The 17310-nt window shown below is 35.0% G+C and overlaps 1 pseudogene; it reads left to right on the top strand.

The window, feature by feature from the left end:
* The first annotated feature begins 15620 nt into the window (after positions 1-15620).
* LOC117718065 (protein SEC13 homolog pseudogene) lies at positions 15621-16606 on the top strand (annotated as a pseudogene).
* The last annotated feature ends 704 nt before the right edge of the window (positions 16607-17310 follow it).

The raw sequence follows: 17310 nt of genomic DNA, 5'->3' as shown, positions 1-17310 counted from the left end.
TTGACACTGTTGGTCTTCTTGTGGAGTTCCTACTTCATTTGGGGCTCACAATCCTTCCCCCTACTCTTCCATAAGAGTCTCTAAGCACCACCCACTGTTTGGGTGTGGGTGTCTGCATCTAAGTCAGTTGCTGGGTGTAGTCTCTCAGAGGACATCCATACTAGACTCCTGACTTGCAAACATAATAATATGATTTATAGTGTCTGTGATTGTTGCTTGCCTATTGGATTAGTCTCAAGTTGGGCACATTATTGGTTGGCCATTCCCTCAGTCTCTGCTCATCTCCAGTGGGTGCATTTCTAGTAGACAGGATAGATTTTTAGGTCAAAAGTTTTGTGGGTGGGTTTGTGTCCCTATCAGTTCACTGGTGTTCCTGCCTTGCCACAGGAGGTGACCTCTTCAGTCTCTATATCCCCAATGCTGAGTCACAGCTAAGGTCATTCCTATTGATTCTTAGATACCTGTCTTGAACTGGAGATTCCCATCACCTCCTTACAACCCTCAGTTGCCAATTCCCAGTAACTCTCATGGCCATCTGCCCATCTCTCCTGTCTGTCCCCATACTTGATCTTGAACCCCCCAATTCTCTCCCCATACCCACCCTAACTCAATTCCCTCCCTCCTCTTATGGTTATTGTGTTTCCCCCTTCTAAGTGAGATTCAAGCATCATCACTTCTGCCTTTCTTCTTGTTTAGCTTCTTTGGGTCTGTGGGGTGTAAAATGGGTAGACTGTATTTTATGGCTATTATCCACTTATAAGTGAGTAGATACAAGGCATGTCTTTTGGGGACTGAGTTACCTCACTCAGGATATTCTCAAGTACCTTCCATTTACCTGCAAAATTCATGATGTCTTTGTTGCTAGTAGCTGAACGGTGTTCCTGTTGTGTAGCTATACCACATTTTTGTTAATCCATTCTTCAGTTGACAGACATCTAAGTTGTTTCCAATTTTGGGCTATTATGAATAAATCTGCTATGACCATAGTTCATATGAACATAGCAAGTGTCTTTTTGGAATGGTAGAACATCTTTTGGATATATGCTCAGGAGCAGTATAGCTGGATCTTCAGGTAGACCTGTTCCCAGTTTTCTGAGAAACTTCCCAGATTCCAAAGTAGTTGCTAAAGTTTGCACTGCCACCAGCAATGGAGGAGTGTACCCCTTGCTTGACATCCTCACCAACATGTGCTATCACGTGAGTTTTTAATCTCAGTCATTCTGATTGATGTAAGGTGGAATCTCAGAGTTGCTTTGATTTCCATTATATAGTTTGACAAAGACCATTCTTTCAGTGCTCCACTATTAAGTAAGCTTAAATCATCCAGCTTAATATTATGTACTTTTCCATTAATTTTCATTCAATAAAGAATTATTAACTTGCTTATGAATACTCCTGAGTAAGATTATTCAGTGGGCATTTTTTCCAAAGTCTGTTTATTGTTTTAATTAGATTTTTCTTTACTTGAAAAATAATTGTGATCTATATTTGGGAAACATCCATTGACAGATAAGTTTACATATATCCTCAAAATTACTTAAACATACAGAATCATAGCTAAACACAGATATTGTCACCAGATACACACAGTTAAAGGATGTATATTAACAAGTCACTAAGAAAATCAGCAAATATGATATACAAGTTGTCAGACTCAACAAAAAGTTACTTATGCCAAATTTAGTCAAAAATTTAAATAAATTTTGATGGTGGTGGAGGAAGATCTTTTATATTTGTTGATCTCAGAGCAAGTGTGTAGAAAGATGTTTCTACCAACAAATGTTTCCTAAAGGATACAAACCTATTGCACAAAATGACTTCAAGGAAATTTGACCAACAGCTATATACATAAAGTTGAACTGATGGTGTTGTATGGATAACTGTATAATTCCTGGAAAATTATAATCTCATCACTCAGTACCAAACAAAAGTACTTATGAATAATTTGGAGTTATGTACACTCAAAGTATATATAATTCAAGATTAATCATCACAAGCCACTTGGGGGGAGTACCTGATATGTTATATGCCAAAAATTGTTTTAACAGCATAACAACTTTGCTCTCATGCTAACGTTCACTGACATTCATTATCCATGTAACTTTCAAGATGTTCCTTTTGCCTCAACATCTTTAAGTCCCAGATAATCTACTAAGGCATATGGTCCTCCATTTTTCTCTGTCAATACAAAATGCCTATCATTATTCTCATGAAATTTCTTTCTTGATTTTAAAAGTTTTACATTGATAACTGGAGAATTCCAGGACAATTATAATCTCTCCACTAAACATGATACAATAGCACTTATCAATCATTTGCAATTACACTCAGAATATAACTAATTCAGACATAATCATCAAAAGCCATTTATGTTTTTGTCTTACCTGAACTCTTATATGAGATAAATTGACTTGAAAACATAATACCAAATTTGCTCTCATGCTAAAGGACGGTGACAATATGCGTGTAACATTAGGAATGTACTTTATTCAGTATAGCGTTAGCTTGTTTTTGAGGAATCGTATCAATCATATTTGCAGGTGTGCTGTTTTCCTTTCTCTATTAGGGAAGAATTCTTTCTTTCTTTTTTTTTTAATCAGAATATCACACTGTGGCTAGATCATTATTTAGGCATGTAAAAGTATAAAAATTATTAGCATGTTTGTCTCGGACCTCTTTAGCTATTAAGAATGGTTGGTTGATGGTAATGTATGATATCCTGGGGTGACTTCTCTAGGCCTTTACTCTTTGACTTTTTCTCTCTTGTAACGTTTCACATGTGGCGCTCCTGTGATTAATATTTTATGCTGGTGTTCTTATGGACAGCATGATACAGTGAGTTCCATTCAACTCTCCAATAGCTCTGCTGCCACAGAAAGGTAACTAATAGCTAGAGCTAAGCATCATGTGGCTCTGGGAGGTCTCCTATGAGGAAGAAACAGACAATACCTTGTCACATCATACATTTATAAGGAGTTAATTAAAGGCCTCCTTTTGCATCTCAAACACATCCAGAGTCCCCTATCACAAGAAATGATTTCCATTTAATTACCAGAGGCTTGTAAAAATTTGCAGCTCAAAGAGTATTTTAATGTCAAGCACAATATCAGTACAAATGCAAAACTGTTTCTGCAATATATCCAAATAATATAATGCAGCACAACTCTGTGTGCATACATTTTTAAATTTATTATTTGTAGACTGAGATACATAGAATAATTTTAAACACGAAACTATCACAAGCATTTATGACTTTTTATGATGAATTAAATACCAAATGTTGATTTATTTTTTATCATATTTAAAGTTCCTAGATAAAATATTTATTATATTTTGCTTGTTTCTATCCTGCATATTATTCTAAGCAAACCCTTTCTATACATTGTTTTGCTATTGGGATGTTGACCAATTTAAAAGAACTCCAGAAAAGCCATCTTACAAACAATTTGGTTTATATTGTGAATTTTCCCAAATTCTGAATGTAGGAAATACGATAAAGATCAAATTTTAACATGGTTCAAGGGAAATTGGGGCAATGAGTTTAAAAATCAGTTTAGATTAATCTAGATGAGATTTACCCTAAAGGCTTACTTGATTATTTCTGTTAGATGACCTATTTGGACTAATGTATAATGGATAATCAATTTAGGTGCTTTTTTTCTGAGGCCCGGAAGCTGTCTCTACAGATCTCAATAGATGATAGTTCTTCTACTGAAAAGGAAATACTCAACATTATAATAAGTAACCATGAAGAGTGGTATTTGTTATATAATTCAAAACAATTTTTTGAGTAACTCACGGTTGATGGTTCAGAAGCATTTATTTTTTAATTTGTGAAACTTAGTGGACACAATTTAGCACAAAAAGAAATTTTATTTCTACACTTAATTTGATTACTCATTTTTATGGTGACAAGATATGGGATCTAGAATGGATATTTGCGATATAAAAGAATTCTTATAAGTTAGGTCTACTTGGACTTTTTATTTTAAATTAAATTTTTTAATTTAAACATCAGCAATGGATATTTATTTTTCACACAGGTATATGAGCAACATGACATTTTTTCTTCCTGCATTTGAATTATTCTTTAAATTTATTGAGAAAAACACTCATATTCAGAGATGGAAACCCTAAAGAATGCTTTTTTTGGTTTATGTTTGTGTTTTATGTACATTTATATTTTACTTCAATATTCTTTGTCTCTCAAATATAGGAATTGAAAGCCTAGGGGCTTTAAAATTAAAAGAAAAAAAAATGGAACAAGTAGGCTATGCATAAAATTTGTTTCTAGCCAAAGCTCTGGGAAAGACCAGCCTTCTGAAACAATAATAGCATAGTGGTGTCCAGGGAGATACACAGATACACGAGGCATGATAACTTACCCAGTGTGCAGGGATGGTCTGGTATCCTGAACATGTTTTGCTGTATATTTCCCAGGAACTTATCAAGGTCCACTTTAACCAATTCTGTTTCCTGATGTTGGAAAGACTACATTCTGTTGGAAAGGAAGAAATTGTATGAGATATTGTGTAATTAACATTGGGCAGGTAGCCCTGTGTGTAATTGTTTCAGCTGTTGCATATCAAAGTATAAAAACTTTACTTGGTAAATCAAACTCTTTTACCTTGTCTGATTCCTTCTCTGTACAGAACATTGTAGCTTGTGACATTTGTCACAATCTGAACTGCTGTACTTTATCATGGTTAGGATTCTGCTTAATTGGTCAGATGAGAGTGGAGGGAAAATGATGGGAGGCGAAATTACTGAATTAGGGCTTTCGTAACTCATTTTAAATCCTTTGCAATTTGCCTAAGGCTTTCCTTAATTGCATTCATTTACCAAGTACTATTCCTTCCTAGTACCTACTTTACTAATTGAGTTTGTATCTGGCATATATAGCAACTAGAACCTACACTTTGAAAAAACTGAACAAGTATCAGATGCCATAATGTTTACCAACACATTTAATCATTTTAATTATTGTAATATTCTTATGATGCAGGAGTGTATTAATTTGACACATGGGAAATTTAGAGAATTTAGTTACTTTTCAAGGTAGTAGACATCATGAACCCTGTATGTTAGATTCATAAACAACCGTACCCTACATATATGTCTCAAAGTACCCTATGTACACTTTGCCACAGTATGTGTGTATGAATTGAAATGCTAATTACAAATACAGAGTCATATTTCTGACCTTAGACTATGAGAATACATATCATAAAATATCTTGTAGATAAGACATATTTTACTCAAAAATTCATACATATTTTAATACCTTTTACACATAGTCTGAAGATAATGTTTTCTAAAACATTTGCTTTGATTTTTTTCTCTGATAACTGTAAGCTATCTGTGGTGGGAATTTTTCACTTCTGGTTTCAATTGAAAATTTAGAATTTTTCAGTTTTGGAGAATTTCAGATTTCTACATTAGAGATACCCAACCTTAATTTCAAGAAATATTCTGTGAATTTTTATGAAGAAACAGATGCTATCTAAGGGTCATATGAACATTTGCCAAATATGTGTCAGCTAATTAAAGAGTGAACACAATTTAAATTCCCTTGAGACTCTGAATCACATTTCAATACTGTTCTAAAGTGTTAACCCTATAATGAACACAATTTTGTCTGAAATTAAAGTCTATTATATCTACTTTACATGTAGTCATTATATAATATAACCCAGAATAAAATTTAGAAAAAAGAAGTGGAAAATAGAAAAACACAGAAAAAAAGAAAAACAAAACAATCCAACCAACCAACCAACCAAACAACTCTGTAAGGACAGCTAGGCATGCATGCTCTGTGGTGTGGGGCAAACAAACAAACACTGTAAGGACAGCCAGGCATGCATGCTCTGTGGTGTGGGATTTGGCTTACTGAGGTTTAGGCTCAAGGCTAGTCTTGTCTTTTCCTAGGAATATGTCAGTCTAGTTTGTGGGTTTAGAAAATAAGATTTTAAATAGTTTCAAAAAGGAAAATCTGTCCTTTTTTCTGTGCTTATGAAGTAATATGACAGAAGCATTTCCTTTAGAAGCTGTTGCCTCTCAGTCTGGACTCTAATCTGACCTTGACAGTAATCAGAGATCCCTCTTTCTAACCTCATGTCTCTAACTCATGCACCTTTTCCTGGTTACTGAAGTCCACACTGCTTTGAGCATGGCTACTGAGACATGCTCTCTTATCCTCCCTTGACCCATTACCTCTAGTAGCCTTAACCCATTACAGAGAAGAATCAATGTTCCTTACATTTTGCACTTCTCAATGTAAATCCCAGTTTCTATTTTCCAGTTTTCCAGAGTTTGAAACTAGTGCTAAGCTCTTAGTTATTTACTACAAATCTTGATTAATAGCTCACAACTGCCTTTTGGTAACTGATTAAATTACTATCTGCCCCAAACTCTCAGATATGATTTTTCTCTCTAAATAGATTTTTTCAAATGAAATAAATAAACATCATAAATAATATCATATTTAAAGCTGAGTTGATTATAAAGGTCTTCCTAGAGATTTTTCGTAAGTGGCAAAGTGAGCATCTAGAGACATAGAAAGTATAAAGTCTAGTGAAGAAAATGATTCCGAACAACAAAGATTGAACAGCTTTTGGAAACTAAAAGTAATGCTAATGAAGTTACATGAAGGATTTTTTTCTCCTAGTAAGCATGTCTCTGTTGCATCATAACTTCAAATTCAAGCTCATGAGAATGCCAAACAAACAAACAAACAAATATCAGCCACCAAGTTTGGGGCCATTAATTATGGCAGCACCATAAATCTACCATAGCTGCCATCCCTAATTCCCTTACCTTAATTCCCTGGCTTTTTTTGAGCATCGCATAAGCATGAAGACACATCCAAAGTCAACTACCTGCCCTTAAGCCATTGAGTCAAGTCTGGTTATCAGTCTCAGATTTGGCCTGATTTGTGATTCAGTTTTCTGCATTATAATAGGTTCATGAGATGACTGCAATTGAGGTTAGACAGGTGGCTACCGTGTGTACTAATCTGGCTTCATGTTATGGACTTGGTCTGTGGACTGGATGATCTACAGACACATCATTTACAGGACTAATTCCAGGGTTTCAACAAAGCTCTTTGTACACCTGTCCTCATATTTCTGAGAAGCAGGCTAGAATGACAGTAGTAGTGGAAGTTATGCTTGTGTCTTTGGCTGCAGCAAGGTCAACCTTAGCCAAGTGGGCTGCTTTTGACTTTGCTTTAGAATAATAATTATTGTTGACTTGAAACATGTCCAGGAAGTGCTCCATCAAGCGCTATACCTAGCCAAGAAAAGGAAATTTATTTTTAGGTTTGTACTTTAAAATGTATTCTTCTACATGAGGGATAATTTTATTTGTTTTAATGTATTTATTTTCTTTTTCCTGAAGCAATTTCATAATACATCAAAAAATTCCAATTACTTAGGACACAAACTTCTAACAGAGATGTAGTCCCTTCCCTTTTAGTTATTTAAATGCATTAAAATAAATGTTCATTAACTCTGACCATTCAAGCATATGCCTGTTTCTCAAGTTCAAGTGTATTGTAACTGCTGTTTTCCCAAGAAAGGAATAATATATTTGTAGTAAATTTAAGATATAACAAACTTGTAGCATGTAATTTAGAGATTTATTAAAAACATAAGATGCAGCTAATTTAATTAGGGGTTTTGTTTCAAGCTGTGATCTCTCATAAAATCTTTGTGAGTGCATCAAGACTTATTGTGTTGAACGTTGCTCTCATTCATTAAGCATTTCGCTTTCTCTTAGTTGGTCTTCATTCTTCCGGTGACTACTAGGGAGAATGATTAATTAAGGAGGTTAAATTGCACAAAGGTTCCTTTTCACTTAAACTTTGGATTAAGCACTTACCTTCCCAAGATCAGAGGGAAAGTTTTTTTTTTTTTTTTTTTGTTCTTTTAAATTTTGTTTTGTTGTAAATGTTAACCAAAGAGTTTATTTTTTGTGTGTTCCACGTCAATATATGACCATTTAAAAATAATTATCTTATATATATATTTTAAATTAAAATATAATTACATCACTAACTTTATTCCTTTCTCTCCTGCAACACTAACTACACACCTCCCTCAACCTTTTCCAGCCCTACCACTCTTACTCCCTCTCAAATTTATTGATTATTTTTCTTTACTATAGTTACGTATAAGTATATATCTTTATTACTGTTATTACATAAATTTATAATACTTAAATGTGCAAATATAATGTACCAAATATTTTAATTAATTCACTGACAATTATATACAATATATTTATCATATTACTCCTCCCCCAATACCTCCCATATTAACCCTCAACGCACTATCCACTCAACTGTGAGTTGTGTTTTTATTTATTTTCCCCCATAGAGTCCAGTTTCTGTTAGCCAATACAAGCAGGACCCCCTTCCTCAGCCGATGATAGGATTTTGTACCCATGCTCATCCTATCTTCCTTGCTAGGATTTTGCCTGGCATGTTTTTGAATGTGTAACTGCCTTGCTTGGTCAAGAAAACATCATTTCCCTGGAGTTTTCTACCACTGCTGGCTTGTACAATTGCTCTGCCTTCTTATCTATGAAGAGACATGAGACTGGGGTGAGGGGAGAGTCTTATGGATTGGCCCATTTATGGATGAACACTCCATAGTCTCCTATTCTAAAAATGTTTGCCTGTTAATGTCCTCAGTGTTAGTTGCCATCTAACTCAAACACAAGCTTCTCAGTTGAAGTTTGACAGAAACACTAATCTATGGACATATCAACATGTCACAGAGTCATTTTGATTTATGGATATTATTAACATAAAAATATTAGTTTCTCTCATAACACCTATGACCTATCTAAAAAATGTAGTATTTACATTTACAGTGCCAAGTATGAGTTCTATCTCGTAGAACAGCCTTCAAATACAATCAGAAAGTTGTGGCTCTTTTAACATTGAGCCCGTGAGGAGACCCATCTTTCAAGATAACTTGTTAAATCTTGCAAGGTTCACAGTTGGATGTAATTGATGATTAATTTTTACCTTTGGAAGCAGGGATATACTTAAGCACTATAAAAGTTAGCCAGCTGGAATTAAGGTGTGAATGGGTACCAGCTTGATTTCTCCATGTTTTATAATTCACGTGTATGTTTTCTTCATTAATAAGGGGTTATATTTAAGGTAAGGAAGACAATAAAGAGTATTGGCAGTATCCTGTAATGCTTTAGGGTTTGCCAAAACCCTATGGGCAGAAACTCAGAGAAGATATTATTTCTAAATCCTTCATTACAGGACTTGATGAGGTTTGGTTATTCAGGGTAAAGCAATCAGATTATCTCTATCCCTAGAAAGTCAGTTGTCTAAGTCAGGTACTGAAATAGTCTTGGGACTAAGACCACTTTTATGTTCTTATTCTTGAGTATGAACTACTATTCCATTTATATCATGTTATAATGAATATAGAGGTAGAATTGCTCAGCTGATTCCTAAATATGAACCTGCCAAGGTGGGAAGAAATTTCTGTTTTAAGTAACAAGGAATGAAGGCTAATTTTTTCTTCATACACTTTCCTATCAATTTATGTCATTGAATTAAGATTCTTGCCTTGGTGGTGGATCATTTTTAAAGATTACAATAATATGTTGCATGTAGTTACTACTGAACTCTGGTAACCATATTTTATTTTTTGTATGAATTGCTAATGGAGATATATTTATTTTCACAGAGAAGAATACAATGTTTAGTGCTAGATCATTTTGCTAGATTTTAATTATTTTCTTCAATCTCATGGTTTATCTATATGTATTATAGAAAGTTTTATACAAATTATAATTAATATAAGTTACTACTTCACTTTCTTTATTATAGTACCATTTGTACAAATTATAATTAATACAAACCATTACTTTATTTTAATGTAATCAAAATAAACTCTTGATGCCATAAATTAATATAGAATCTAAATATCCACATCATTAACTTTTTATTTTTAAAATATAAACTGTAGCTTTTATTCCTCTGTGAATAGTTTTTAACTTCTGTTCTAAAGTCTGTGAAATTTGTTATTCCAGATGCACTTTTTGTTCATAAAAAAATAGTACAATTTAGTGCTTACTTGGCAAAGAGAACGTTTTATTTATTAAATTTAGTAAACATTCTATTTCTTCATAGTTGAATGGCTGTGCCATCTTTGCCGCTGACACTCATCACAGCTGTTTTGCATCTTCTCCTGCTGCTGTGTAGATCTATTAATGTGTTATAACCATCGAGTTTGTTTATGTTTATTTTGCAATGTCTTAATGAGCAATAGAGATCAATAAATTCTCTTTTGCTCTTAATTTTTGGTTGCATCTGAATTATCATTCTCTCATAAAAGTTTTGAAGACAATTTTCAGCCTTTCTGCCATAAAATTCTTCTGAGATTATTAACGTTTTCTAAAATAATGATGCTACATGGGTACAAGTATAAATATATCTGCATATTTTATATGTCTGCATGTTTTCGTGTGTATTTTGTTTGTTTTTAAAATACTGCTTATTTTTAATATCTTATATTTGAGGTAAATAAGTTATTTTTCTATAATCATACATGAAAAAATATTAGTGCAGGTTTTCTCTTCGATCTTTTATTATATTAGCTTGCTTCTATCCCTGCAAAGTCACTTGTCTGTCAGGTACTGAAATAGTCTAGGGACTAAGACCATTTTCATGTTCTTATACTTGAGTATGGACTATTCCGTTCATATAATTCTATAGTGAATATAGAAGTAGAACTGTGAAATTGGTATATTTGTTTGTTTCAATGGTTCTTTCCAATTTATCTAATATTTTTTCTTATTTATGAGTCATAGAGAAGACACAATATCAAGTAACCTTTAAACTTGGAATTCCAAGGATCTCACTTTTGTTAATTCATTCCTTGTTTGTAACACTCTATAAGAAATGCCTACAGCTATTATCTACAATTTATGTGTAGGCACAAAGGGGGCTGCTCAAATTTGCATACATTAAAAGTAACACCACCACTTGTGTGGGTGATCACTAGCTTTAGAGATAAACTTCCTGAAATGAGGATAGCGCCTGTGTGTGTGTGTGTGTGTGTGTGTGTGTGTGTGGTGGGTTGGTGGATAGATGGCTTCCTTGTTGTCCTTTGATTAACTTAAACTTTAAATCAGCAGAGCAATGCCTTTTATTAGGATGTTTTATGCATATTTTTCTTATTCGTACTCTTCACGTGGCTCTGCCATCTCTCAGGTTTTCCTTTTGCAAATCCTCTTCATCCTCTCTAGGAAAGCCCATAATGGATGCACATTGCTCTATTTCCTCTTTCTGTTTTCTTTTCTTCATCTATCAAGGACCATTTTATATAGTTTGCTTCACTTCAAAATCACCAAGAATGAAAGCCAATCATTAGACAAATGGATAGATTCTCTTTCACTCACTCTCCCCCTCTATATATATGTATGTGTATGTATATGTGTGTATGTGTACATGTATACATATGACTATAAGTACATATGTTAATTCTATGCAGCCAAAGTAAAGAAAATGGCACCTGGAGGAAAATGGTTGAAATATAGTTATTTTCAGTTAGGAAAATTTGAGTAATTAATCAAAATTATAATGAATGATATAGAACTATGCACTTTTTGTTTTATATTTTTTAAAGAATTGGTTTAATATTTATATAAAGTTTAAAAATAAAACTTAAAATAATGCTATCCATTCTCTAATAGAGGTGTTAATATATTGAGAATGTGTTCAATTATTTTATTGCTGTATAATTCTTTATTATAAGAATAAACTTTTTTATCAGGAATAAACTTTTTTATAAGAATAACTTGGCCTCATAACTCACATTCATATAACTTAAGAATAGAATTTAGGTAATAGCTGTCATTTAAATACCAGTTACCATGGTTACGTAAATAAGAGAGGCTATTGTTTTGAAGCTATTTCTCTGCAGTATCATGCTGTTTATTTAATGACATTGCAGATATGTGAGGTGGGATTGTGATACCAAAAACTTATTTGAGGTGTTTTCTTCATCTCAGCAATGACATTGTCTATCATTTTCTATGGAGTAATAAGACACTTGGCATTATGAAGGGTGTTTATTAACAGCTAGGTCTTATTCTGTGCCTGTGCATTTTGTTCTCAATCTGCAACAGTGGGAAAGTTATGGCAGGCATTGGGCAAAACTCTGTTAAAATAAAAGTAAATTCATGAAGTTTCCCTTAACTAGACGTGATTATTGGAAAAAATATAAGCAGGAAATTTCTATAAAACTCACATAAGCTTCAATAGTAAAAAAATAATTCAAATTATGATCTGTATAGTTTAACTAAAATGTTATTAAGACTACTGATATAAAAATATAAATTAAATCTAAATGCTAATGTACAGAAATGTATAGTCTTGATGTGCTCACTCCTAATAATGTATATTTTATGTGGTTACATCTTGATAATTTTACATGAATATTTTTACATTTTTATTTATACATTTAGAATATATTCAGAAAATCAAACTTTAAAAAACTAAAATAATTGTATTCCTTAATTTATTCATGGTTAAAATATTCAATGAATATTATAAAACATATATTAGTAACTGTATTTTAGAAACATGTTTCTTCAGGTCAATACACTTATTTATTAAGCATGCTTTGTGTGTCTATATTTTATATTTTATATTTTGGTGTGTGGTATTACCACATTGGTTGAAAGAACTAGATGTTTCATTATATTAACTATTGTTGCATGTTATCCAGGTAAAGTTCCTGTGCACACAAGGTGCTGTACAAGAGAATGGAAATGTACCTTAATAGTATAATAATTGCCTAAAGTATGGATATCCCTGCTTTCAATTCCCAGAAGTTAAAATGAAGTCTTCAAAAACGATCCTATGAACTAAATCCCAGAGCAAGGTGGAAGCAATCTGTTTACCTATTTTACTATAAGGGATAAGCCTCAAGGCCTTTCACAAAATAACAAGAAATTTAACAAAGTAATTGATGCTTTAGATTTATTTAGTATAGTAAAATCATTATCATTTTTTCCCAATTAAATATGCTTTTGATGAATTCAAATCACTGGTTTTAACTGATATTCGTGTGTGTGTGTGTGTGCGCGTATGGTTTGCACTGTATAAGCATGGTCTCTTGTGTGGGCACATATGAGGTTGCACATATGTATGTGTACTGACTTTACACATGTGAAGTCCAGAGGTAGAATTCAAGTTTCTTCCTTGACCGCTCTTTACATCATAGACCGGGGCAGGGGTGCTCTCACTTGAACATGGAGCATGCCAACTTTGCCAGTTTGGTTCATTCTGGGGGACCTCTGCCACATCTTCCTGAATTTTGCAATACAGAAAAGACCTAAAATCCACCAAATACACTCTTGAGCTCAAGATCTAAACTCCAGTTTTGACTTAAGTGTGCCAAGCAATTTATTCATTGAGCAGCTTTTTCCATGCCTACCAAAAGCACACCCTGCAAGGTGTCTTCTCTCAGGTTCCAAACACTTTTTAACAATGAGAGACATTCTTTGAGTGGATAGTGCAATGTGACATTTTCCTTTTGAAGAGGGTCAGATATAGTCTGCATGTACCATAGGACAACCAGACCCAAGCAGTGCTGGAGTACATAAGTATTTACCCATCATTCTCTTTTGTTTTTCTCTTATCATTCATTACAGATGTCACTAACCACATGTACTGACTTCAAACGTCCAGATAAAAGTCAGCTCAGAAAAGAAGGGTTTATTTTAGTAAGCTCATCACACTGAATCTGTTTTTAAGAAGAGAGTGATGAATGGTTTTAATCAGCTTACTTTATCCTCATGGAATAACACTACTCACAACCAACAAGTCAACCTATCTTAACCTAGTCAAGGTAACCTCTCACAGGTATTTCCAAAGACAGATCCAATCTATCCTTCACAAACATGCTGAAATCATCACCAAGGTCTAACAATGCCTTTCAAGTGATTGCTCTGTTTTATTTATCTATCAAAACTGTACCTCAGCAGTGTTTTACACACAAAGAGCTCAAGGATTACTGAATTAATACATTCATGAATATGTGAATAAAATATAATTTATAAAAATTTCCAATCAATGCCTACAATTAAGTATAATATTTATTGATTCCATGCTAAAGAAGATATTTTGGGAATATTGGAAAGTATGCAGAATCCCACTATCTGTCCCCTCCTCTCCTCCCAGTAAACCCTCCATACAGTTTTCTTTCCATTTGTCTTTTCCCTTTTCCTCTAAGAAGGGGAGAACCTCACTGGATATCACCCTATCCTGGGATATGAAGTCATTGCTGAGCTAAACACATCATCTCACACTGAGGCAAGACAAGGAATCCGAGCTCAGGGAATGAATCCACAGGCAGACAACAGAGTAAGGGAAGACCCTCCTCCAGTTGTTGGAGGACAACATAAAGTTCAAGCTACATATCCGCTACTTATGTGTAGGGGGCCTAGGCCCAGCCTATGCTTACTCTTTGGTTGGTGAGTCAGCATTAGGGGGCCCCAAGGGCCCAGGTTACTTGACTGTGTTGGTCTTCCTGTGGAGTTCCTATCCTCTTCAGGTCCCTCAATCTTTCCCCCAACTTTTTCAAAAGATTCCCTGAACTCTATCTAGTGTTTGGTTGTGAGTCTCTGCATCTGCTTCTATTGGGGGCTGGGTGGAGCTTTTCAGAAAACAGTTATGCTAGGATCCTGTCTCACTCAGGATTCCCAGATGCTATAATATTTCCATTGCAGTTAGTATCACAAAGTCCCTTTCTAATAGTGTTTAAGACTCAACAGTGCAGCTACAAATTAGTCATTATCCTGTAGAAGATTGTAGTTGTATTCTATTCTTTGCCTTCTATTTCTCGACAGTCTACATCTCTGCCATTCTTATAAATTTGTCTGGAATTTGAAGGAGTAATCAAGCTGAACTCATTAAAAAACAGACAATGCTTTCCAGACCATGTGATAAGGTTAATTGAAAAAGCTTTTCTTTGGCAAAGCTAAAGTTTTTCCTGATGAATTAAATTATACCGTCCATTAGAAAAAGACATTTATATTAAGCCAACTATATTCAATACACAGATCACGTGTCTGGCCTTAAGGTTACATTACCTTCAATAGTTGTTTTTGGGTTAATTCCTGGAAGAAACTATCAATACATGCCCAATATTTAAGGCATTTAGTCACAGCATGGATATGTATTGAATATATCCTATATTGAAAGAATGCTACAAAAGATCTAATATTTCGTTAGAGGTTATGTTTTTTATTAATTTTACATTTATAGGTATTTTATGCATTATGTGTATGTCTTGTGCCTGGGAGAAGCAGAAGTGGTCAGGTTCTCTTGGAACTAGAGTATTTAATAGATATGGAGGACTACATGGCTTGTTGGAAGCCAACCTTGATCCTCTATTAGAGCACAAACTTCTTTTAACCACTGAGTCATTGCTTCTTCCCAAGAATGGTTTTTAAAATAGTGAAAATTTCATACAATTATTGTTTAGTAACTCTGCATACAATATATATTATATTCTTGAGTCTCTGCCATGACTGAGCTCTTTGAGTTTTTAAGATTCTACTTCTGGAGAGCTGCCACATCCGAGGCCTTGAGTCGGCCCTGCTGCAGCTATGGTGTCAGTAATTAACACTGTGGACACCTCTCATGAGGACATGATTCATGATGCACAGATGGACTATTATGGAACCCGCCTAGCAACCTGCTCCTTGGATAGGTCCGTCAAAATTTTTGATGTGCAAAATGGAGGGCAGATCCTCATCGCAGACCTCAGAGGACATGAGGGGCCAGTGTGGCAAGTGGCCTGGGCTCACCCCATGTATGGCAATATCCTGGCTTCCTGTTCCTATGACTGGAAAGTCATTATCTGAAAGGAAGAAAATGGCACTTGGGAGAAGACCCGTGAGCACTCAGGCATGACTCCTCAGTGAACTCTGTTTGCTGGGCCCTTCATGACTATGGCCGGATCCTGGCCTGTGAGAGTTCAGATGGGGCCATCTCACTGCTGACCTATACAGGGGAAAGCCAGTGGTTAATGAAGCAGATTAACAATGCTCACACGATTGGCTGTAATGCTATCAGTTGGGCCCCAGCTGTTGTGCCTGGAAGCCTTATAGACCAACCATCAGGGCAGAAACCCAATTACATCAAGAAGTTTGCATCAGGTGGCTGTCACAACCTCATCAAGATGTGGAGGGAATAGGAGGATCACCAATGGAAGGAGGAGCAAAAGCTAGAGGCACACAGGGACTGGGTTTGAGATGTTGCCTGGGCCCCCTCCATTGGCTTGCCCACCAGCACCACTGCCAGCTGCTCTCAGGACAGTCGAGTGTTACCTGCGAAGATGCCTCAGGCAATATGTGGTCACCTAAACTCCTACACAAATTCAATGATTTTGTGTGGCACATGAGCTGGTCCATCACAGCAAACATCCTGGCTGTGTCGGGTGGAGACAATAAGGTGACTCTGTGGAAGGAGTCAGTGGATGGACAGTGGATGTGCATCAGTGATGTCAACAAGGGCCAGGGTTCTGTGTCAGCCTCCATCACAGAGGGCCAACAGAACTAGCAGTGACAACACAGGCTACCTGGTCTTCCTGTTAGCTATTCTGGAACAACCTTCAAACTACTGGGAAGAAGAGTCCCAGTGACCAAGATTTCACCCGGAAGTGACCACACATGCAACACTGGGTGTTCACCTGCCTTACTGGGATTCCATGTGTTTAGTAATTTAATGTCCAGCTGAAAGTATTCATGTAAGGAACAAATGACTATTATTTTTAAACATTTTTGGCCATTTTTAACTATCTTTTGGTTCAGGCTGTTTCCAAGGTAATAAACTCACATTGCATAGAAAAGAAAAAAAAAAAGATTCTACTTCTGGAATTTCAGAGTTGTTTTGATTTGCATTTCTCTAATGCCTAAGTATATTGAATATTTCTTGAATATTAATGGCTTTTCAGCTATTTGAGATTCCTCAGTTGAGAATTTTCTGTTTAGCTCTGTACCCCATTTTGCAATAGGGTTATTTGGTTCTCCAAAGTCTAACTTCTTGAGTTCTTTGTATACTTTGTATATTAGCCCTCTATCAGATAAAGGGTTGGTAAAGATCTTTTCTGAATCTGTAAATGGCTAAGATCAAAAACTCAGGTGACAGCAGTTGCTGACAAGCATGTGGAGAAAGAGGAACACTTCTCCATTGCTGGTGGGATTGTAAGCTGGTATTATCACTCAAGAAATCAGTCTGGCAGTTCCTTAGAAAATTGAAAATGG

This window comes from Arvicanthis niloticus, chromosome 12 (genome assembly GCF_011762505.2).
Source record: "Arvicanthis niloticus isolate mArvNil1 chromosome 12, mArvNil1.pat.X, whole genome shotgun sequence".
Taxonomy (NCBI): Eukaryota; Metazoa; Chordata; class Mammalia; order Rodentia; family Muridae; genus Arvicanthis; species Arvicanthis niloticus.
The sequence above is the reverse complement of the archived record's forward strand: the minus strand, read 5'-3'. Positions and strand labels throughout refer to the sequence as shown.